Source organism: Pelodiscus sinensis, chromosome 4 (assembly GCF_049634645.1).
Source record: "Pelodiscus sinensis isolate JC-2024 chromosome 4, ASM4963464v1, whole genome shotgun sequence".
Lineage (NCBI taxonomy): Eukaryota > Metazoa > Chordata > Testudines > Trionychidae > Pelodiscus > Pelodiscus sinensis.
Window position 1 is genome coordinate 93,088,492 of NC_134714.1, and position 23,633 is coordinate 93,112,124.

The window sequence follows — 23,633 nt, forward strand, 5'->3', positions numbered from 1 at the left end:
CACACAGCCTGAGCACATCTACCAGCCAGGCAGTTCGCAGCTAAGGACTGATACACCTAATAATAATAAAACTTACCTAATTAGAAAATACTGGACATTTTATATGTCTGGTATTTTCTCAATTTGTTTCCCAGACAGAAGCCTCAAATACCAGACTGTCCGGTACAAAAATGGACACCTGGCAACACTATCCCTCCCTGCCCCCTCCCTCCTAGCTAGATACCCTACCCCCAATCTGCTCCTGCTCCTGGAGTGCCCATGCGGTGCCCGGTCCCCCAAGCTCTAGCCCAGGCTGGGTGGTGGATGCAGCTGGGTGAAACACTGAAAATTTATTCATTTTTCATTCTTTTTTATATGTGTTTATATTTTTGGGCTGCAAAAAACAGTACTAAAAAAAAACCGGATTCCAACTAAAGTAAAAAGTTTGAAGAACCCTGATATAGCCAGCTTTCTATCCATCTTACAGTCCCTTTATCCAATCCATAGTCCCCTAACTTGCTGGCAAGAATATTGTGGGTGACTGTATTAAAAGCCTTGCTAATGCTGGCACTGGAGGCTTTGGGAGGACCAGAAACAACTTTGTTGAATATTCATCAATTTCTTAATGAATATGCAAATATGCAAATGACTGTTACCGGTCCTCCAAAAGTTCGTGAATGTATTTACTGGTCCCCATGTCAAAAAGTTTGGGAACCCCTGTCCTAGCACCCTTCCTCTACTTATGAAAATGTCATCAATGTAGCATCATATGGATCTATGAGAAAGGAGGCCCTAACAAATCTTTTAATCTCTAAGGTGCAACAGGACACTCTGTTGTTTTTGCAGATACAGACTAATATGGTTACCTCTCTGAGACTTTTAAAATTAATAGTTTTTCTGTTTGGTTCATGGTAAATATACCAGTTGGTCTTCTGAGCAGACATCCTTGGTAGTTTTCATTAAAACTGCTTAGGACAATACTCACATAACAGCAGACACTATACATGTGTTTTTATTGACATTTTGAACTTGTGATAAGATGCAAAGCTAACATTTATATAGGTGTCCTAGGCTATGTCTAGACTGCAGGCTTCTTTCAGAAGAAGCTTTTCTGGAAGAGATCTTGTGGAAAAACTTCTTCCGAATGAGAGAAACCACACTGCAAAAGCACATCGAAAAAGCGATCTGCTTTTTTGAAACATAGTGTCCACACTGAATGGATGCTACCTAGCATGTAAGCTGTGATGGGCAGAGTGGCCAACAGGGCACCTGTGCTTTTTCCTCTTTCCTCTTCTTTCAAAAGAACTCCCTCTTCCCTGTCCACATATGCCTTTTTGCGAAAGAGCTCTTTTGCAAAAAGACTTCTTCCTCGTAGAATGATGTTTACCAATGTCGGGAAAACCCCTCTGTTATTTTGATTTTATTTTGGGAGAACACAATGTGGATGTAGTTGAAGTTTTTCCGAAAAAAACTCTGTAGTGTAGACATACCCCTACTGAATTCTGATAAATTAGTAAAATAACATCAGCTATTGAAGATATTTTGTTTCTATTTGCTTTATAACTGGGGGAGTTGAGGCTGATGTTTTGTCCCAGAGAAGTCACAGCTTTAATTATGAATATCCTTTTGCACTGCCTTGAAGCCTTCAGATTACATATTTCTAGCCTTGCAGGATGAATGTGTAGTGACTAACCTTGAGTTACCATAAAAAGGTATTCTCCTCTCAAAGAATGAGTGTACATTTAAGGCTGTTGGATAGACTATAAGGTGTAATTCAGGCTAATTTTCCTAAAATACGTTGGACTTGACTCTCAGTTACCCTAGAGCCCTCCCTCTTTATTCTACTTTGACAAGGAAAAGGAGTGCAAGAGGGCAGGATGGGGAGGGGAAACTGTTCTCAAAGACTGCTCTGTTCAGGAAGGCCACCAAAGCTGCTTCAGAAATTATATAAAGACTCTAAAGCGGACGAAAGGCAAAATATGACCCACAGGCAGAATCTAGCCTGCCAAACCTCCAGATACAGCCCACCACTGTCCCAGGGTCCAGCTCAAAGTGATTGGCTGGGGGGGACGACAAGTGTGCCATGTACCCCTGGGCAGTGGGGCTTCATGCACTTTCCCCACATCTAGCACAATCTCACATCTCCTATTGGCTGTAAATTGGCCAGTGGGCTCTGCCTGGGCAGTGCTTGTGGCTCAGGCAGCATGTGGAGGCCCCCCCCAGGGACACCCTGAAATGCAGATGGCCTCCACGGCAGGGTGATTTCAGTAGCAGGCAGGGGCATGGCAGGCAGGAAGCCTGTCTGAGGATCTGATTGGGCTGCTGGCTGGGAGCCACCCAGGGTAAGCACCTCCTGCCAGAGAGCCTGCACCTGGCACCTTACTCCATCTAGCATCTCAACTCTCTACTCCAGGCCAAAAACCAAACCCTTTGCACCCCCCACTTCCACATCCATACCTCCTCCCAGATCCTGTAACCTTTCCTGCACCCCAATACCTTGCTCCAGATCACAACTGCTTCCTCTCGTTCACAATGGAAATTCCTGCACCCCTGTCCTAGATCATAAGCCCCTCCTAAATTCTACATCTCATTCTGTACAGTGCCTCCAACTCAGAATCCCCTCCTGAACCCTGCACTCCCTCTTGCAACACAATCTTCTGCCCCAGGTCACATACTCCTCCTTCACCCAGTCTTCATCCCAGACCTAGCTCTTCCTCCATTAATGACATAGAAGATTGCAGCTCTCAACCACTTTCCAGATTTGTGGAGTGGTCCCCCATCAAAAATTATTAAAGAAGCCATACTCCCAACTCTGGGTATCAGGGACTGGGAGGATGTATAAAACATTGCTCTAAAGCTTTTTTTTTTCAGATTTGCCACAGAAGAGCAGACATTAGAATAGAATGAAGAAATTCTGATTTACATCAGGTTTGAACAGGTCTTTAATTGCCATAGAGCATGAACATAAGAACATAAGAACGGCCGTACTGGGTCAGACCAAAGGTCCATCTAGCCCAGTATCCTGTCTGCTGACAGTGGCCAGCACCAGGTGCCCCGGAGAGGGTGGACCGAAGACAATGATCAAGCTTCTCTTTAAACTCTGTTATACTCCTAGCCTTCACAGCCTCCTCTGGCAAGAAGTTCCACAGGTTAACTACACGCTGTGTAAAGAAGAACTTTCTTTTATTAGTTTTAAACCTGCTACCCGTTAATTTCATTTGGTGTCCTCTAGTTCTTCTATTTAGGGAACTAATAAATAACTTTTCTTTATCGGCCCTCTCCACAGCACTCATGATTTTATATACCTCTATCATATCCCCCCTCAGTCTCCTCTTTTCTAAACTGAAAAGTCCCAATCGCTTTAACCTCTCCTCATATGGGACATGTTCCAAACCCCTAATCATTTTAGTTGCCCTTTTCTGAACCCTTTCCAAGGCCAAAATATCTTTTTTGAAGATGTGGGCGTACCATAGTTTTATACAGGGGCAGTAAGATATTCTGGGTCTTAGTTTCTATCCCTTTCGTAATAATTCCTAGCATCCTATTTGCCTTTTTGACCGCCACTGCACACTGCATGGAAGTTTTCAGAGAACTGTCCATGATAACTCCAAGATCTCTTTCCTGATTTGTCATAGCCAAATTAGCCCCATCATACTGTACGTATAGTTGGGGTTATTTTTCCTGATGTGCATTACTTTACACTTACTTTACATTAAATTTCATTTGCCATTTTGTTGCCCAATCACTCAGTTTGGTGAGATCTTCTTGGAGTCCTCAGTCTGCTTCTGTCTTGACTATCCTAAACAGTTTTGTATCATCTGCAAACTTTACTACCTCACTGCTTACCCCTTTCTCCAGATCATTTATGAATAAGTTGAAAAGGATTGGTCCCAGGACTGACCCTTGGGGGACACCACTAGTTACCCCTCTCCAATCTGAAAATTTACATGGAGGTGTGTGAAGATGGTTTACCCCTAATTTGTTCTGTTCCCAAGTACAAGAATGGAGTAATTAAAAATCAGTTGCAATGCAACTGAGCTGAATTTGAACAAGAGAGTATTTGCAGCTTATGTCTAAGTGTGTCAAGTTTGGTAAAGTACTGTCTCTGCCTTTAAAATAAACAGTGACTCCTCTGTGTGTTAATTCATGAAAGGAAGAACTGAATAAAATTAACAATTTATACATTGTACACAAGCTGTGTGTTAACCTTATAAACCCAAGCTCTGCAGACTTTAAACAGTTTAGAAAATTTTGTGGTAAAATTTCCTGCTCTCCCTCCAAGTATATAAAATGTAGAGGTGTAATTTTTTTGGAAGATGGAAAAATGTAATACTTAAGGCCTGAGGTTACCAAACTGAGCCTCCATGACTGCTGACCCACAGACCAGTTTCCTAGAACCCCAGTCACATAACTACTTTTTGTTCTGAAAGCTGCATGTCTCCATGGGAGGATTCTGTGGCATTTTGGCTGCTGTCTTGTGATTGCTCTTATCACTTTTGTAAATGATGTGCAGAGGCTTACTCCAAAGGCTTAATCCAAAGCCCACTGAAGTCAGTGTAAATCTTCAGTGTTATGCAAGAGTGGTTGCTACGGAATCCTGTGCTCTGGGAGGGAGTCTGTGGAAAAGATTGAGAATTAATGGTAATCATAGAATACTAGGGCTGGAAAGGACTAAAAATTCCAGTCCCCTGCCCTCCATGGCAGGAACCAGTACTGTCTAGACCATCCCTGATAGACATGTATCTAACATACTCTTAAATATCTCCAGAGATGGAGATTCCACAACCTCCCTAGGCAATTTATTTCAGTGTTTAACCACCCAGACAGAACAAAATACAGGACTATGTAGCACTTTAAAGACTAACAAGATGGTTTAATTACATGATGAGCTTTCGTGGGCCAGACCCACTTCCTCAGATCAAATAGTGGAAGAAAATTGTCACAACCACATATACCAAAGGATACAATTAAAAAAATGAACACATATGAAAAGGACAAATCAAATTTCAGAACAGAAGGGCGATGGGGGAGGGGAGGTAAGTTCCCGACAGTTAGGAACTTTTTCCTAATGTCCACCCTAAACCTCCCTTGCTGCAGTTTAAGCCCATTGCTTCTTGTTCTATCCTCAGAGGCCAGGAAGAACACATTTTCTCCTTCTTCCTTGTGACACCCTTTAGATACCTGAAAACCGCTATCATGTCCCTTCTCAATCTTCTCTTTTCCAAACTGAACAAGCCCAATTCTTTCAGTCTTTTTTTGATAGGTCACGTTCTCTAGACCTTTAATAATTCTTGTTGGTCTTCTCTGGACCCTCTCCAATTTCTCCACATCTTTCTTGAAATGTGGTGCCCAGAACTGGACACAATACTCCAACTGAGGCCTAATCAGCGCAGAGTAGAGTGGAAGAATGATTTCTCGTGTCTTGCTCATAACACACCTGTTAATGCATCCTAGAATCATGTTCGCTTTTTTTGCAACAGCAACACACTGCTGACTCATATTCAGCTTGTGGTCCATTATAACCCTTGTGCCATACTCCTTCCTAGACAGTCACTTCCCATTCTGTATGTGTGAAACTGATTGTTCCTTGCTAGGTGGAGCACATTGCTTTTGTCCTTATTACACGTCATCCTGTTTACCTTCAGACTATTTCTCCAATTTGTCCAGATCATTTTGAATGATGACCCTATCCTACCAAGCAGTTACAACCCCTCCTAGCTTGGTATCATCTCCAAACTTAATAAGCGTACTCTCTATGCCAATATCTAAATCGTCGATGAAGATATTGAACAGAACCGGTCCCAAAATAGACCCCTGGGGAGCCCCACTTGTTATACCTTTCCAGCAGGATTGTAAACCAAATAACTACTCTCTGAGAATGGTTATCCAACCAGCTAAGCACCCACCTTATAGTAGCCCCATCTAAGTTGTTTTTACCTAGTTTATTGATAAGAATATCATGCAAGACCGTATCAAATTCCTTGCTAAAGTCTAGGTATACCACATCCACTGCTTCTCCCTTATCCACAAGACTCATCCTATCAAAGAAAGCTATCAGATTGGTTTGACGTGATTTGTTCTTTACAAATCCATGCTGTCTGTTCCCTATCACCTTATTTTCTTCCTAGTGTTTGCAGATGATTTCCTTAATTACTTGTTCCATTATCTTTCCTGGCACAGCAGTTAAACTGACTGGTCTATAATTTCCTGGGTTGTTCTTATTTCCCTTTTTATAGATGGGCAGTATATTTGCCCTTTTCCAGTCTTCTGGAATCATAGAATCATAGATCTGGAAGAGACCTCAGGAGGTCATGAAGTCCAGCCCCCCTGCCCAAGGTAGGACCAATCCCAGCTAAAACAACCCAGCCAGGGCTTTGTCAAGCCAAGACTTAAAAACGTCTAGGGAAGGAGATTCCACCACCTCCCTAGGTAACCCATTCTAGTGCTTCACCACGCTCCTAGTGAAATAGTTATTCCTAATATCCAACCTAGACCTCTCCCACTGTAACTTAAGACCATTGCTCCTTGTTCTGCCATCCTGTGAACAGTCTTTCTCCAGCCTCTTTGGAACCTCCCTTCAGGAAGTTGAAGGATTCTACCAAATCACCCCTCATTCTTCTCTTCTGCAGACTAAACAAACCCAAATCTTTCAGTCTCTCCTCATAGGTCATGCGCTCCAGCCCCCTAATCATTTTGATTGGCCTCTGCTGGACCCTTTCCAATGTGTCTCCATCCTTTCTATAGTGGGGGGCCCAGAACTGGACACAATATTCTAGATGTGTCCTCACCAGAGCCGAATAAAGGGGAATAATCACTTCTCTGGATCTGCTGGCAATGCTCCTCTTAATTCACCCCAATATGCCATTAGCCTTCTTGGCTACAAGGGCACACTGTTGACTCATATCCAGCTTCTTATCCACTGTCATTTCCAAGTCCTTTTCTGCTACTTAGCCCTTCGGTCCCCAGTCTGTAACAATGCTTGGGATTCTTCTGTCCCAAGTGCAGGACTCTACACCTGTCCTTGTTGAACCTCATCAGATTTCTTTTGGCCCAATCCTTTAATCTGTCCAGATCACTCTCGACCCTACCCTGCACTCCAGCGTATCTACCTCTCCTCCTAGCTTAGTGTCATCTGTGAACTTGCTGAGGGTGCAATCCATTCCCTCATCCAGGTCATTAATAAAGATGTTGAACAAAACCGGTCCAAGAACAGATCCTTGGGGCATTCCGCTAGAAACTGGCCACCAACCAATAATTTTTAAGGTTATTTTTTAATATGTAGTGCTTTTATCCAAAGTGGTTTACAGTAGTTAATTAATAATACATACATTTGGAAAGATCGTTAAGTCCGCTGAGACCCTTGATGATTTTCAAATGATCCATAAAAAAAAAATTGAGAATCACTGATCTAGAGAGTAAAGTTCACAGGTTTTTTACTCTTATCAATATGTAAGATGTTACTAATAGAGATTTATGAACCACACAGAGATATAAAGTTTTTATGTAGTATTTTGATACAAAACTTGTAGAAAAGCAAGAAAACATCTTTATCATGAGGTGTCGTTAGGCCCCAGAATTGTATTGTGCATATTCACAACCCGATGGAACACCATGAAAGTGAATATGAAACAAAGTCAATGGAGAGCATCCTAAGGGGAAGTGACTGTCCAGGCTTCAACCTTTTTATCACCCTAGTGTCAAAAGTAGGAATATTTTAGAAAGTAACACATCTTTTTCTATGCCACCTACATACATCTGAAACAATTACCGAATTCCAGCCTCCATGTCATATTCTGCATTCCAGTAGACCAATTTTGGTTTCTCATTGAACTTGTGAGACTTTGTGGTTGACCATAATTACATTTTTGACAAGTCAACTTAACCGTCCACATCAGTCCCTCTCGATAGTTTTGATATCTCAGTTATCTGTCGATAGTTTTGATGTCTTGCTCTCACTGAAATGTATTTCATAAATGGAATAGTTTTATTACATATTACCAGCAACCTTAACATGCTCATTATTATACTGCAGGTATATGGCATGAAGTAATTTAAGTGCATATGGTATAGAAGATGTATATTTTAAAACTCTCTTTCCCCATAGATGCTACGACCTTTATTCAACAGAAGGAAGCTTTAATCTCTAAAGTACATAGCATATTTTTCACGTGTGTATAATGTGTCTGTGGGACTGTTTTCACTGGAAATAAATAAATCTGAGAGGGAGGTACATCACTGAACTATGGAATGAACTTCCATCAAAAATACCCCATGAATATCTTTCCATCCTACATAAAAAATTCAAGTATATCATTTTCTCTCAGTGATGTTGACGGAAATGACATACTTGTGCTATCCAGAACATTTGTCAAATTCTTATACTAAAGTATTACCTTTTTGGTGAAAATAGATCTTCGTAAAGTGTCAGAAAATAGTTTGCAAACTCTTTAAGGTCTCAAGTTCACTAATCAAATGTAGCATCCTTTCATGGGTCCTATTATAGCAAAAGAGACTTAGAAAAGGAAATAGTGAAACTTGTTTACAATTGCTTTTGGTGAAGTCTATTGTTTATATTCTAGACCAGTGGTCCTCAACTGGTCAATCGATCATGATCGGCACTCGGCCGGCTCCTGCCTTCCCCTGCCCCATGTTATACATGATCTAGATAATAATGTATATTAATTCACACTTCTCCATTATCACTTGACTAGAATCATATAGGTTGAAGGCTTGTGGTCTTGAATGGGAGTCCAGTGGCTTTAGACCGTGTGCAAAGTTCAGATCATTTGGAGTTATTCAAGGAACGCAGCAATTATTACAAAATGGTGCTATATGTTTTCATGCATGCTTACTTGTTAACTGTTGCTGTAATGCAACAGATTAAATGGAAACTAAATACACATTCTTTGTGAGGTTGTTGACTCCAATATTGTAAATAGCACTGTGAGAGGTCCTTTGTAATTATTAATGGTTCACTGGAGTCTCAGAAACTGGCATTTCTTCAGAGAATGTAATGACATCAGAATAGTATGTCTGGAGCTATTCACTTTTCTTTTCAGCCCCGTATAAGGGAAACAAAGGAAAACTATGACTAATAGCACTATATGACAACCCAGATTAAAACCCATTCCAGTAACCATTTTAACAAACCAGCATATTCCTTCTTATCTGCTCGGTGACCATTAGAAATGCAAGCTGTACCATTTGTCTGTCAGCCATCTAAACAATCTTGAGAGAGGCTATAAGCAACAATGGAAATGGGATTCTCAACAGAGTTGGTTTTAGTCAACTTGGAGCTATTACAAACCACTACTTTTCTGCCTGCCATACCTTACCATTTATTTCAGTGAGACAAAGACCCAGATGTTTAAAGGAGACACAAGAGAAATAGCTCATAACAGCAATATTTTAAAATTCTACTTCTCATATTTCAAGAAGTGTATTTTTGATGTGTTTTGAGAACATAAGAAAGACCATACTGGGTCATACCAAAGATCCATCTAGTCCAGTTTCCTGTCTTCCAACAGTGGATAATGCCAGATGCCCCTGAGGGAGTGAACAGAACAGGTAATCAAGTGATCCCTCTGCTGTCACCCATTTCCAGCATCTGACAAAAAGAGGCTAGGGACACCATTCTTACTCAGGCTCGCTAATGAATATTGATAGACTTAACCTCATGAATTTCTCTAGTTCTTTTTTGAACCCCATTAAAGTCCTGGTCTTAACAACATCCTCTGGCAAGGAGTTCTACAGATTGAACTTTCTACACAGTATGAAGAAAAACTTCCTTTTGTTTATTTTAAACCAGTTGCCTATTTAATTTCATTTGGTGACCCATAGTTCTTGTGTTATGGGAACAAGTAAATAACTTTTCTTTATCCACTTTCTCCATACCAATCATGATTTTATAAACATCTATCATCTCTCCCCTTAGTCTCCTATTTTCTAAGATGAAAAGTCCCAGTCTTGTTAATCTCTTCTTATGGCACCCGTTCCAAACCTCTAATCATCTTTGTTGCCCTTTTCTGCACCTTTTCCAATGCCTATATATCTTTTGGAGCTGAGACGACCACAGGATTCAAAATGGGGGCATACCATGGATTTATACAGAGGCAATAAGATAGTCTCTATCTTATTCCCTATCCCCTTTTTAATGATTCCTAACATTCTATTTGCTTTTTTGACCGCTGCTGAATGCTGAGTGGATGTTTTCAGAGAACTATCCACAATAGGTGCATTTAGACTACATTCCTCTTTCGAAAGAGGAATGCAGGTGAGGGATATCGAAAATGCAAATTAAGCACTGATATACAGATCTCGCATTTCATTTGCATAATCTCTTCCGATTGCTTTTTCGGAAAATATTTTTTTCAAGGAAAAAAAGCAGTCTAGAATTGGTTCTTTCAAAAAAATCCCCTTTTTCAAAAGAACCCTTATTCCTGAAAAAATGAGGTTTTACAGGGTTCTTTCAAAAAAGAGGTTGTTTCAAAAGAACCCCACCTAGACTGCTTTTTTAAAAAAAAATCTCTTCCAAAAAAGCGAGATTTGTAAATCAGCACTTCATTTGCGTTTTTAATGTCCCTCATTTGCATTCCTCTTTTGAAAGAGGAATGTAGTCTAGATGCACCCAATGACTGGATGAGGGGATAGATTGCACCCTCAGCAAGTTTGCAGATGACACTAAGCTAGGGGGAGAGGTAGATACGCTTAAGGGCAGAGATAGGGTCCAGAGTGACTTAGACAAATTGGAGGATTGGGCCACTAGAAATCTCATGAGATTCAACAAAGACAAGTGTAGAGTCCTGCACTTGGGACGGAAGAATCCCAAGCATAGTTACAGGCTGGGGACCAACCAGTTAAGTAGTAGTTCTGCAGAAAAGGACCTGGGGGTTACAGTGGATGAGAAGTTAGATATGAGTCAACAGTGTGCCCTTGTAGCCAAGAAGGCTAATGGCATATTAGGATGCATTAAGAGGAGCATTGCCAGCAGATCCAGAGATGTCATTATCCCCCTTTATTCGGCTTTGGTGAGGCCACATCTGGAGTACTGTGTCCAGTTCTGGGCCCCCCACTACAAAAAGGATGCGGACGCATTGGAGAGGGTCCAGCGGAGGGCAACCAAAATGATTAGGGGTCTGGAGCATATGACCTACGAGGAGAGGCTGAGGGACTTGGGTCTGTTTAGTCTGCAGAAGCGAAGAGTGAGGGGGGACTTGATAGCAGCCTTCAACTTCCTGAAGGGAGGTTCCAAAGAGGATGGAGAGAGGCTGTTCTCAGTAGTGACAGATGGCAGAACAAGGAGCAATGGTCTCAAGTTGTGGTGGGAGAGGTCCAGATTGGATATTAGGAAAAACTATTTTACTAGGAGGGTAGTGAAGCATTGGAATGGGTTACCTAGGGAAGTAGTGGAGTCTCCATCCCTAGAGGTGTTTAAGTCTCGGCTTGACAAAGCCCTGGCCGGGTTGATTTAGATGGGATTGGTCCTGCCTAGAGCGGAGGGCTGGACTTGACGACCTTCTGAGGTCTCTTCCAGTTCTGATTCTATAAGGGGATGGTTGGATGAAATAACATGATCTTGGTAACTAATTGACCATTCATTTCCAGTTGGAAATAGGTCAATGGAGGGATGATAGGAGTTGCTATAGGGAACTTTCTGGGTGTCTGGCTGGTGAGTCTTGCCCACATGCTCAGGGTTTAGCTGATCGCCATATTTGGGGTCAGGAAGGAATTTTCCTCCAGGGTAGATTGGCAGAGGCCCTGGAGGTTTTTCGCCTTCCTCTGTAGCATTGGGCATAGATCACAGCTGAAGGACTCTCTGCATGTTGGGGCCTTCAAAGTATTGGAAGGCTTCAATATCTGAGACATAGGTGAGAGGATTATTCTAAGAGGGGTGGGCGAGATTCTGTGGCCTGCACTGTGCAGGGGGTCAGACTAAATGATCATAATGGTCCCTTCTGACCTTAAAGTCTATGAGTCTATGAGTCTATGAGACTCCAACATCTCTCTCGTAAGTGGTTATAGCTAAATTAGTCCCCATCATTTTGTATGTATAGCTGGGTTTATTTATTCCAATCTGTATTACTTAGCATTTATCAATATTAAAATTAATTTGCCATTTTGTTGCCCAATCACCTAGTTTTGTGAGATCGTTTTGAAGCTCTTCATAGTCTGCTCAAGATAGTTGAGAACAAAGCAGTTTAGTTTCATCTGCAAATTTTGCAACCTCACTGTTTACCCCTTTCTCTAGACCATTTATAATTATTTTTAATAGGATTGGTCCCAGCATGGACCTTTGGAGGACACCATTTGTTACCTCTCTCCATTCTGAAAACTGACCATTTATTCCTACCCTTTATTTCCTGTCTTTTGCCCAGTTATCAATCCATGAAAGGACCTTCCCTCTTATCCCCTGACAACTTACTTTACTTAAGAATTTTTCATGAGGGATCTTGTCAAAGGCTTTCTGGAAATCTAAGTACACAATATCCACTGGATTCTGTCTGTCCATGTTTGTTGACCCCCTAAAATAACTCTAGTAGATTAGTAAGGCATGATTTCCCTTTACAGAAACCATGTTGACTTCCCCCAACAAATTATGATCATCTATGGGTCTGACAATTTTATTCTTTACTATAGTTTCAACTAATTTGCCCGGTACTGATGTTGCCCAGTCTGTAATTGCCAGGATCACCTCTAGAGCCCTTTTCAAATATTGGCATCACATGAACTATCTTCCAATCTTTAGAAACATAAGATAATTTAAAGGATAGGTTACAAACTACAGTTAATAATTTCACATTTGAGTTCTTTCAGAACTCTTGGGTGAATGCTATCTGGTCCCGGTGACTTGTTACTGTTAAGTTTATCAATATGTTCCAAAACCTCCTCTGAAACCTCAATCTGGGACAATTCCTCAGATTTGTCCCCTAAAAAGAATGGCTCAGGTTTGGGAATCTCCCCAATATCCTCAGTTCTGAAGATGGGAAGCAAAGAATTGATTTATTTTCTCCGCAATGACTTTATTGTCTTGAGTGCTTCCTTTGCATCTCGATTGTCCAGTGGCCCCACTGGTTATTTAGCAGGCTTCCTGCTGCTTATGTCAAACATTCGCTATTACTTTTTAGTTCTTGGCTAGCCGATCTTCAAACTCCTTTTTGGCTTTCTTTATTATATTTTTATATTTAATTTGACAGCGTTTATGCTCCTTTCTGTTTTTCTCCCTAGAATTTAACTTCTACTTTTTATACAATGCTTTTTTATCTGTCACTGCTTCTTTTACTTGGTTGTGAAGCCACGGTGGCAATTTTTTTGGTTCTCTTACTGTTTTTTTAATTTGGGGTATACATTAAAGTTGGCTTCTGGGCTGCTCTGGCTCCTGCTGTCATAGTGAGTGTGGGAGCAGGGTGACGGCTGACCTCTTCTGCCACTTCACACTAGGCCCTCCCCACAGATGCTCCCCTATGCCACCCTGGGACTCTTCCATAAGATGGTTGAGACAAGACCTGGGATGGCCACCCCAAGCAATCCTGTGGACAGGATAGAATGAATTAACTCAATCTATTATCTTAACAAAGAGAAGATTAGGAGATGATTTGGTTCTAGTCCTACAAGTAGAACACAGGGAAGAAATATTTAATAATGGGCTTTTCAGTTTAACCGGGAACTGTATAAAATTGTCCAATGCCTAGGAACAAAGCAGGATGTCAGATAGATGATCACAACAGTCCCTGCCAGACTTCGAATCTATGAAACTCTCTTCTTACCCATTCCAGCTCTGTGTAGCTTTTCTTGTTATGCTAACTCATGAGAAAAGAGGTAGAAGAAGAGATGTAGATATTAATTATTTCAGTGCTGCACTTGATTCTGAGGTTTTTTTCAGGCAATGTTCCTGAATTAGCCTCTCACTTATCCAAGAACAGAATCTCAGGTTAGATCAATTAATGATGCTTACAAAAAAGATAATGTAGATATTTATGTACTGATAGTTAATTTTCAAAAATCAAATGTGGCTTATCAGTCTTCATAAAGTCAGTTTGAGCTAGAGGTTTGACTTGCATTACTTTTTGATTTGGGTTTTACTGGTGCATTCAAAAGAGAAAGATGTCTGATCTGATTAATAGAATGCAGTGCTAGGTTTCTTGGATTTGTTTCCAGATGTTCGACTGACTTAAGGAGTGATCTTAAGCAAAGCATGTGACCTCTGAAGCTCAGTTTATTCATTGGTAAAAATGCTGTAATTCCTGCTACAGGGATTACTGTGTGCCATCCGTTACTGATGCAGGAGAAGTGCTTCTGATATTGTCCAATGAAGAACACTATATATGCAAAGTACTTTATTGATGTCTTTATCATCACATTTATTAGCTGAAATCAAGAATAATTAAAATTACAAAAGTGGATAATGGTTATAAGCAAGTTACACGCTATAATTTGGTATTAATTAAATTTAAAATATTAACAAGGGACAAACTGGTACTGTAATAGGAAACATAGCTTTTAGTTGTATTTTAAAGCTTGATTATTCAAAAATCACATTTCTCTTTACACCCAGGTTAGAACATCTGCCAAGGCAGATTATTTGGGTATAGACATCATTGCTGGTTAATATAAACCCTCTAAAATGTTACCTAACAACTGCAAGGCAATATGCATTGCCTTAATGTATCATTAAATCTGTATTTGTGTTTTGTACAATTTTGTATTTATCCTGGTCCAGTGGGCCTGGCAGAGTTCCCAGCATTGTAACATACTTTTTTATGAATTACCCAGAATGATTTATCAAGTATGTTGTTCTGTATCTTTTTTGTTTGTTTGCTTGGTCTGTGTGTATGGTTTTTGTTGTTGTTGTTGTTTTTGTTTTGTTTTGTGGTCTATGTAATGCTATTTGGAGCAGCTAGGGAAAAATTCAACTCTGAAGATAAAAAGTTTGTAATACCATGTCCATGTAAAGGTAAGTTTTTACTGCGGAGGAAATAAAATTCTATTTATTTACTTACCCTGGTTTCATTATCCTCAGCATTTACGAATCTCTTTCATTATTGAAATAAAGTGTTTTTAGGGCCATTCTGTGGCTGGTGCTTCTGTGGAAATAATGCAAGGAGCAAGGCATAATAGAGGTAAATTGTTAAATGAGAATAATTAGCCATTGAAATAATGTATCAAGGCTCATGGTGCATTCTTCATCATGGACAATTGTTTTGGAGACATTCTATGGTTTTTGTTATACAGGAGATCATGCTACCTGATTACAGTGGTCCCTTCTGGCCTTGGAATATATGACTCTGTGATGGCACAATCAAACTCTCTACTCTCTCATAAGCACAGGGTATTGCTTTGTTATACTGACCTCATTCACCTTCAACAACAGAGCTGGCTAACTACATAGGGAATTATGTGTTACACTCCCTTAGGGGTGGTGACCCCTCTCTGCATGTTGGGTGCCTCTTTGGGTGGGCATTATTCAATGTTATTGCAAGTGCAGGGCAGTGCCTCACATACACCATCTGGCTCTAACAAGGTCCTTGTTTGAGTAGCACAATTATGTTTCTCTGGTGAATGTTCTCACTGTATTGCCTTCAGTTTTCATGGGATGGTAATGTTTGCTATCAGGGCCAGCTTTAGGAAGTGCGGGGCCCAATTCGAACAATTTTGACGGGGCCCTGCAGCAATTTTGGTTGAGCAAAAAAAAAAGCACAAAAATCCCCCGCCCCCGCCCCCCCCCCCACACACACACCCCCTCACACCTTCCCGCAGCACAGAAAAACACTGCGCTAAACTTTCATTATTGTGGTGCATGCAGCCGACACACTCCTCCTCCAGGGCCAGCAAGGGCGGCAGATTTGTATAAGTTTTGTATAAGATGTTCTTGCACAAGAAGCCACCAGTGTAGACATAGCCTAAGAGTTTCCTCCCATGAGCAGAATGGATTTTGTGTTGTGCACCTGTACTGAGTTCATGTGGCTTATTTGGATGTGCTACTGTGGCACCCAAGTTTTTAATAAATATTTTATAAACCTTTACCTTCTCTCTGCTGCCTCCTTGCTCCATCAGCTCCCCTGGTACCTGCTGCCCCCCAACTCCTCACCTTCCTCTGCTGTCCTGACTCCTGCACTCCTCACTGCCCTCAGCCCTCCTGCGACCTGCCCCCCTCCTCCAGCCCTTCTCTCCCCCCGTGCCCACTTCTCCAGTAGCCCCACTCTGATCATGTGAGCTACCCCTCCTCATCCCCTCTTCTAACACCTCCCTCTACACACTTGCCCTGCCTCTCTCCTCTGGTGCTGGTCCCTCCCCTGCAGGTGTCTGCCCTTCTGCTTCATCCCAGAATCCCCTGGCACCTGCACCTTCCCTTAGCCCTGCACCCTCCTGGTGCCTCTCCCTTCCCTTATTGCCCCTGGCCCCTTTTTCCCTGATTCCCACCCCCTCACCACTCTCTGCCCCCATTCCCCTCCTGCCCCTCTGTGCCCTCACACATGACTTGCTCCATCCCCACCTTTCTCATGCCCACCTTCTTTCAAGCCTTCTCCCAGCACCTCCCCTCCCCCCTCTAGCCCCAATGCCCTTCCCCTCTCCTCTTCTCTCCCAGCATCACCCTGTCCCCCCTTCCACTGACACCTCCCCTCCTGCCCTTTTCCTCATTGTCTGTACTTGTCCCCCCTGGCATTTGTTTCTCCTCCACCCTGTCTCTTGGTGCCTTCCTCTCCCTCCTCCCACTCTGCACAAGCCCTTTCCTCTCCCACCGCTCCCCCTATGCACAAGCACCTTCCTCTCCCACCCCTTTCCCTCCCCCCCGCACAAGCCCCTTCCTCTCCCACCCTTTCTCCCTAGTTTCCCCCCTCCCCTCCTTTTTGCCTTCCACTTTGTGGGGCTGGTGTCTGTGCTTGGGCCCTGGTCTCCAAACCTGGAGCTAGGCTACGCCGGGCCAAGCACTTTTAAATTCCCGGGCCATAATGTCACATCATGCCCACCCACCTGAGAACACCGTGCATGGCAGCAGCAGCCACTGGAGAGAGGGAGCCACACTGAGAGCCACGCACGGCAGGGCCGGGCCAGGGCCAAGGGGGACGCTCTGGGTGCAGAGTGGGAGGATGCGTGGGGGGCCGGCAGGTGGGAGCCAGGGACTGCTCCAGGCAGAGCCAGGGGAGAGACCCAGCTCCAAATATTGCTGGAGCAGGGCCCCCAGCTCTGAATATTAACTCGCCGCCCATGGTGCCCGGCATACTTCTGGGTTCAGGGTACAGGGGCTCTTTAGGTGTGGGGCCCCATTCAGGGGAATCGGGCAAATCGGCCTAAAGCCGGCCCTGCTTGCTGTATTAATAGTCATAAGGAGGAGTGCAAAAATAAATATACCAATATTCACTTGGATATTGAAATAAGTTTACTCCAAGAAAGAGACAAAGAGCTTGACTGGTCAGTTACTGTGAACATTTGAGGTAACCATGTTTCACTCTCAACTAGTCACATAATGTGATTTTCACACTGGATGGATAGAGGCAGGAATTTTCCAAAGCAGAGATTAAAAGAAAATGTTCTTATTCCAAACTGCAATAAAAGTTGTGCTGATCCAGTCATGTCATGGACACAGTACCATGTAACTTGTCTGGGCACTCTCATAACTAACCAGTTTACCCATTGTCAACCTCTGCATCTTCGGACGTGGACTCTTCAGATTCCTGGTTACCCAGCTGTGAATTCAAAGCATGGGATACAAATGGCAGCTTCCTAATAAACTTGTGTCTCATGCTCTTATGTAAAGTGTTCACTATTTGCGTTCAAGATACAGTTTTATTGCTGGAAGCGAGCTAACCAAGCCATCCCTCTGTTATGCCTTGATCGTCAATAACATAGTTCTGATAACAGAGCAGTAAAGTTCAAAATCCATAACAATAAAGCCAAATCCAAGTAAGGATGACTCTAACTCAATGCAGTGGATGACCATTGTTTTAGGGCAGCTTGGGAAAGACTCCTTATGATACCTGTGTGCTCTGTGGCCAGGATACTCTTTATTTCACTGCTAACAGTCTTTGCTCCCAGTAATCACCCTTAAAGACCTGACTCAGTCTTCACTACCCCTTCCACATTCCATAGTGGGGAACATGCAGCTTAGAAAATGTAATCTATCAAATACCAGACCAGCTATTGGAAGGGTACTAATGTCTTCTTTCAGTCCAGAGATATATTACCTCTGAGCATATTTATTGTAAAGAATCTGTGATGATGTAGTATTTGTGATACCCCCACTTTTCTGACAGGATGTTTAAAGTAATGTCTCTTAACCAAACAATGTTAAAATGAAAAATAGCTTTGAAGTGGTTTGTGTAATTTACACTTGCATAGTCAGTGTTTCACTTTGTCTGCTCCCTGAATACAAATAGTGCCAGTGCTACATTTTTTTTTACATGTGTAGCCATCAGAAGGTATGTCTACACTGCAGATTATTTCCAGGATATTTCTGGTATCCCGAAAAAACTCTGCCGTGTCCAAGGAACGTGTCTGCTCTTCCAAAATTTTATTTGGAAGAGCAGATGCGCTTTTTTGGCATCCCGGTAAACCTCATTTTAGGAGGAAGAAGGAATGTTCTAAAAAGGGGTTTTTTTCCAACATTTGGCCCAGTGTAGATGGATTAAATGTCAAAAAAGCTTTTTTTCAAAAAAAAAAAAGCAGAGAAAGGTACGCAAATTGCAGTTCTCAAATTGCGTATCTTTTTCTGGAAAAAGAACTCTGTATAGACATAGCCAGAGTGATATAATCAGTTTTGAATAACTTGTATATAATAGACTTTGGTCATACTTGTTGATAAACATTTACCAATTTTGTATGTGCTCCTCATTGTAATATCTAGGTATCACTTGCTAGGAGAACCAGTTGCAAAATTTAAGGATATGTTTTTTCATTAAAATTTTGCAAAGAAAGAAAACTATTTTTTCTTTAATAATTTTTGGTCAGATTTTTTTTAGTTTTACATTAAAGCAGTGCTTTTTATTTTTAAACAATAGTTTTTCATTCCTTTTAAAAGACACATTTTTCGATCCATTCTGTTTACAAGGATTAGAAAAAAGCATCACTGCTGCCTGACATGGACGTCTTCTGACTCTTCCTATGTTTCAGGATAGGTCATCTTTGGACATTGGTTACAGTGGGCTAATGACAGAGAGATGAGAGAACTTGAGGCTGTTTGGCAGTGTGTTTTGCTGAAGAAAGATTACAATTTGTACAAAGAGACAAGTCTTCAATTATTCTCTAAAGGTGGCAAGAGTCAGTCCCAACCTGATGTCAAGTGAAGGAGACTTCCAAAGCAGGGGCTATTCATTGAGACTATCGTTCACCTACTTCTAGCAACCTTATAGATTCCAGAGCCTTCATTTGAGTAATAGGACACAATTCTGCCAATGAGTGTCATATGCTTACTTCCTTCATTCCTGTTTTCCTTGATCAGGTAAGGCCCTTTGCAGCATGAGGCACTTTGTTTTGCTTTTACTCTCTTTGATCAGATTCATACTTGTCAAGTGCAATGAGCAGAATCGTTGCCAAGGAATTACCTCAAATAATTTCAAATTGTAACATTGTACATGTCAAATATGAAAATAGAATCTGCTATCCCTTGTAGAAAATATAGTATACAGTACTGTGAGGGGTGTGTTCGCTTACTGTTCCATAGAACTTTGCTTGACTGTGTGGCAATGGAAGTTTCTAAAGCTCTGTGCACAATTTGAAAATGTACCCTGAAAGTAACATGGCTTCCTAACACACATCCTTATGGTTTAATACTGTGGTATTTAAAGAGCTCTTTAGGTAATCAGAGTTTTATCTTACTTTGTTTGACAGTGTATTCTGGACAGGGTCCAGACCACTTGAACTGTAACAGTCTATTAATATTAGTTTAATGTAGTCTGTGCTGAGAGGACCAATGTCTTGGGTCTCTCCTGTGGTATGTATGAAAAGTGATGACAGTGTGTCCTAGTCTTGTTTATTTTATTTTATAGTCAAATATCAAGGAATATGTTTGTGTCTGCTTTTAAAAATACATTAAAGAAATAACATGTCTGTGAATCAGACTTAGTGTATAATTTGTCATTTAACCAAAAAGTAGACCTTGTTGTGCCATTATCAAATTTTTTGGGGAAAAAAAAGTGAATTCTTTAGTTGAAAGATGTCAGTATCAAGAAATAGCAACAATACATTTTATGTTACCAACTCACATGGTATAGACTGGGAATACAGACAGTAAACTTTGTCTGAAGATAAAGCATGCAGTGAAAAATTTGCAAATACACTTGCACCTCCGTAGTCCAGGTGTCCCTAATCCCAGAACACCCAGGCTGTGTCTAGACTGGCCAGTTTTTCCGGAAAATCAGCCGCTTTTCCAGAAAAACTTGCCAGCTGTCTACACTGGCCGCTTGAATTTTCGCAAAAGCACTGACTTCCTACTGTAAGAAATCAGTGCTTCTTGTGGAAATACTATTCTGCTCCAGTTTGTTTTCCGCAAAAAAGCCCTGATCGCGACAATGGCGATCGGGGCTTTTTTGCAGAAAAGCACGTCTAGATTGGCACGGACGCTTTTCTGCAAAAAGTGCTTTTGCGGAAAAGCGTCCGTGCCAATCTAGACGCTCTGTTCCAAAAATGCTTTTAATAGAAAACTTTTCCGGTAAGAGCATTTCTGGAAAATCATGCCAATCTAGATGCAGCCCCAGTGTTCAGACCATGGCAGGTAGAGGACAAAGGGGTTTTGTGTATCCTTCTACTTTTCACAAATGTACATGTGTGTAAACAAATGTAAATTTTGCACTCTGTTTCCTGACAGTTCATGAATACAATCCTGAAATTCGTTGAATTGATTGCAAATCATTCAGCCTACTCTCTTCTTTAAAAGAAGAAATTTCGTTAATCTCACAACAATCCTTTTATTCGGGCTCTTCTGCCACTTCCATATCTGAACACTTCATTGCCCTTTCATCCATCTCTAATACTTTTGATGACTTCTGACCCATGCTAGATTTAAATGTATGGCCTAATGATACTAGAGAAAGAGAGAAATGCATAGAAGAACCAAAATATGGCTTCCTAATTCTTTGTCTAGCATGAACCTAGGGTGCTGATGAGCTCTAACCCATGCGATTTGGCAACAGCCTCTAAATAATCATCTGCCAGCTGGGGATAGGTGGAGCACAATGTGCTTCAGCCATCCTTCCTATCTCCAACAAACACCATAGGCTGAGATCTGCAGGGAGAGATGCCTATGGAGAAACTCTCTGTTATGCCCGCAGGGAGCTAACATCTCTCACAAGGCGTCTGAGGTGTTAGGATCAACTCTCAAAAGAGTTAATCTTCAGTATTTTCTAAGCATCCCGCTACATTGTACACTTCTCAGTCAGAGATGAGTTTACACACAAATGTGTCTGTGGTTTATAATTACAAATCCTGACAGAAAACGTTTCTTTAAAACCTGTAGCGCTAACAGCTGTTTCTGATTATTGTAAATTTATAGGTGAAAAAGGTATACCCTGGTTGCCCTATGGTATGATATTGTTCATCTGGGTATAGTACTATTGTAAAAAAGCCCAATGAAAATCCAGATAATATTATGAGACCTAATTCTTTTTTGATGGATGCTATGACTATGACTAGAGTGAAAAAACCATTTCCTCAAGAGGTTTATAAATGAATACATCTACAGCTGGGATTAAGGGATTGCACAGAAATGCACACTGCATTTGACCCTGTGTGCTGAAATTCTAAATTCTAAATGTCAAAAGCTTTATAATTTAATTTTCATAAATATGGTTGGAACTAAACCAGAAATTATCAGCAAAATCCTTGTATGCTGTTGCATGTATTTCAGTTCTTTTTCTAAAACATTCACCCAACACATTTTTAGGTGAGCATATATTATGTTATATTAACAAGATAGCAAAGCAAGAAAAATGAAAAGGTGGCACTGTTAAGCATATGGATTTATATTAGCTCGTGAAAAAGCAAGAGATACAATATTATATAAGAAGGTAAATAATGACCTAATATTTTACATAGATTATATAGCTGGAGAGCTGTGTGACTAGAGCTGTAAGAGTAATGGAGAAAATTATATGTCTGAATAATTTATTAAGACAATATTACACAATATATCAAATTATTCAAACAGTTGCACATATGGATAATAGGCAAGTGCTTGAAATTACACAGAACTTTGTATAACAACCTAGAGCTTTTCATCTCCAGACTTCAGTTCATTTGTCTGTGTGTTTTTGCCCTGTATCAACAGTTAACAGAAATGGGCCCGCAATCTCATAGTGTAGAGGAATGTAGGCCCCTTTCCAGGACTTTTTCATTGAAAAACTGACACATTTGTAACATGTACTTTCTGAAGAAAAAATCTGATAATTCCTCACCAAAAGGGGATTTAATATTGTCCCCCCCCCCTCCCCTCCCACACACACAGAAAAACCCTACCTCTACTTACAAAGTGATAGAGATGCAGCCATGTTAGTCTGGTCTAGCTGAAACAAAAGACAGGACTATGCAGCACTTTAAAAACCAACAAGATGGTTTATTGGGTGATGAGCTTTCGTGGGCCAGACCCACTTCCTTTAAAGTGCTCATAGTCCTGTCTTTTGTTTCTACTTACAAGGGTTACTAATTGATTTATATTTATTGAAACAATAGTGGGTTTCTCTGAAGAAGCATGTAATTGTTAAGAAGGTGAAGATGTGATTGTGAAGATTAATGGTGAAGATGTAGTCAAATGGGCCAGAGGATAAGGGAGGGAAGAAACCAAGTAGAAAGATGTGAATGCTAACACTGTAAAAGGTAACAACTCTCTTGAATGGGTTTACTACTGTGAAAATCCATTAGTTAAATGTGATGGACAGAAGGAGTGTTGTGCTTTTCTAAATATCACAGCATTTAGTAACTAAGGCTGTGTCCAGACTCAGGGGTTTTTTCAAAAAAAGTAGCCTTTTTTCGAAAAAACTTCACCTGCGTCTAGACTACAGCCGAGTTCTTTCGAAATTAAATAGAAAGAACGCGGCTTTTCTTTCGACGGTGGTAAACCTCATTGCACGAGGAAGAATGCCTTTTTCGACGGAGATCCGTCGAAAATAAGTGAGTGTGGACGTGGGGAGGCCATTTTTTCGAAAATACTGGCCTCCAGGAAGAAGCCCTGGTGGACAATCTGGGGCATGGCTTGCATGTCTCTGGTTCCTGGCTGCAGCCATTTCTTAAAGGGACAGGCACCCTCACAGCCACTTGTTGCAGCAAAGCAGCCAGAGCACACGGCTACTTAGGTGCAGCATGTCCCAGCCCCAAGACCCTCCTGGCCCTTCCAGAGAGCCTTCTGGGGACCCAGCCAGGGGCTCCAACCGCCGGGCACCGTCATGGTCTGGGCCAGAGATCAAGACCCTTCTCGAGCTCTGGGGAGAGGAGGAGGTCTTACAAGCCCTCAAAAGCAGGCGGCGAAATGCGGACATTTATGGCCGCATGGCAGAGGCCCTGGCCCAGAAGGGACACTACCCCCGCACCCAGGACCAGGTGCGCTCCAAAGTTAAAGAGCTGCGCCAAGGGTATGTCAAGGCCAGGGAGGAGAGCTCCCATTCTGGTGCAGCCCCCTACTACTGCCCTTACTATACTGAGCTGGACCAGATCCTGGGTGATGGTGGTGAAGC

General features: G+C 41.6%; 1 protein-coding gene across 8 annotated transcripts in view; it reads left to right on the forward strand.

Annotated features, from left to right (window-relative positions):
- The window catches only part of ANO3 (anoctamin 3), a 380,410-nt gene that overhangs the window by 35,111 nt on the left and 321,666 nt on the right, over nucleotides 1-23,633 (forward strand). The window contains exon 2 of one of the 8 annotated variants that reach the window (XM_075927762.1): nucleotides 19,222-19,411. The exons of the other annotated variants lie outside the window; for them this stretch is intronic. The gene's annotated coding sequence lies outside the window, so the exon portion shown is untranslated. The remainder of the gene's footprint in view (nucleotides 1-19,221; nucleotides 19,412-23,633) is intronic. 8 annotated transcript variants of the gene reach the window in all.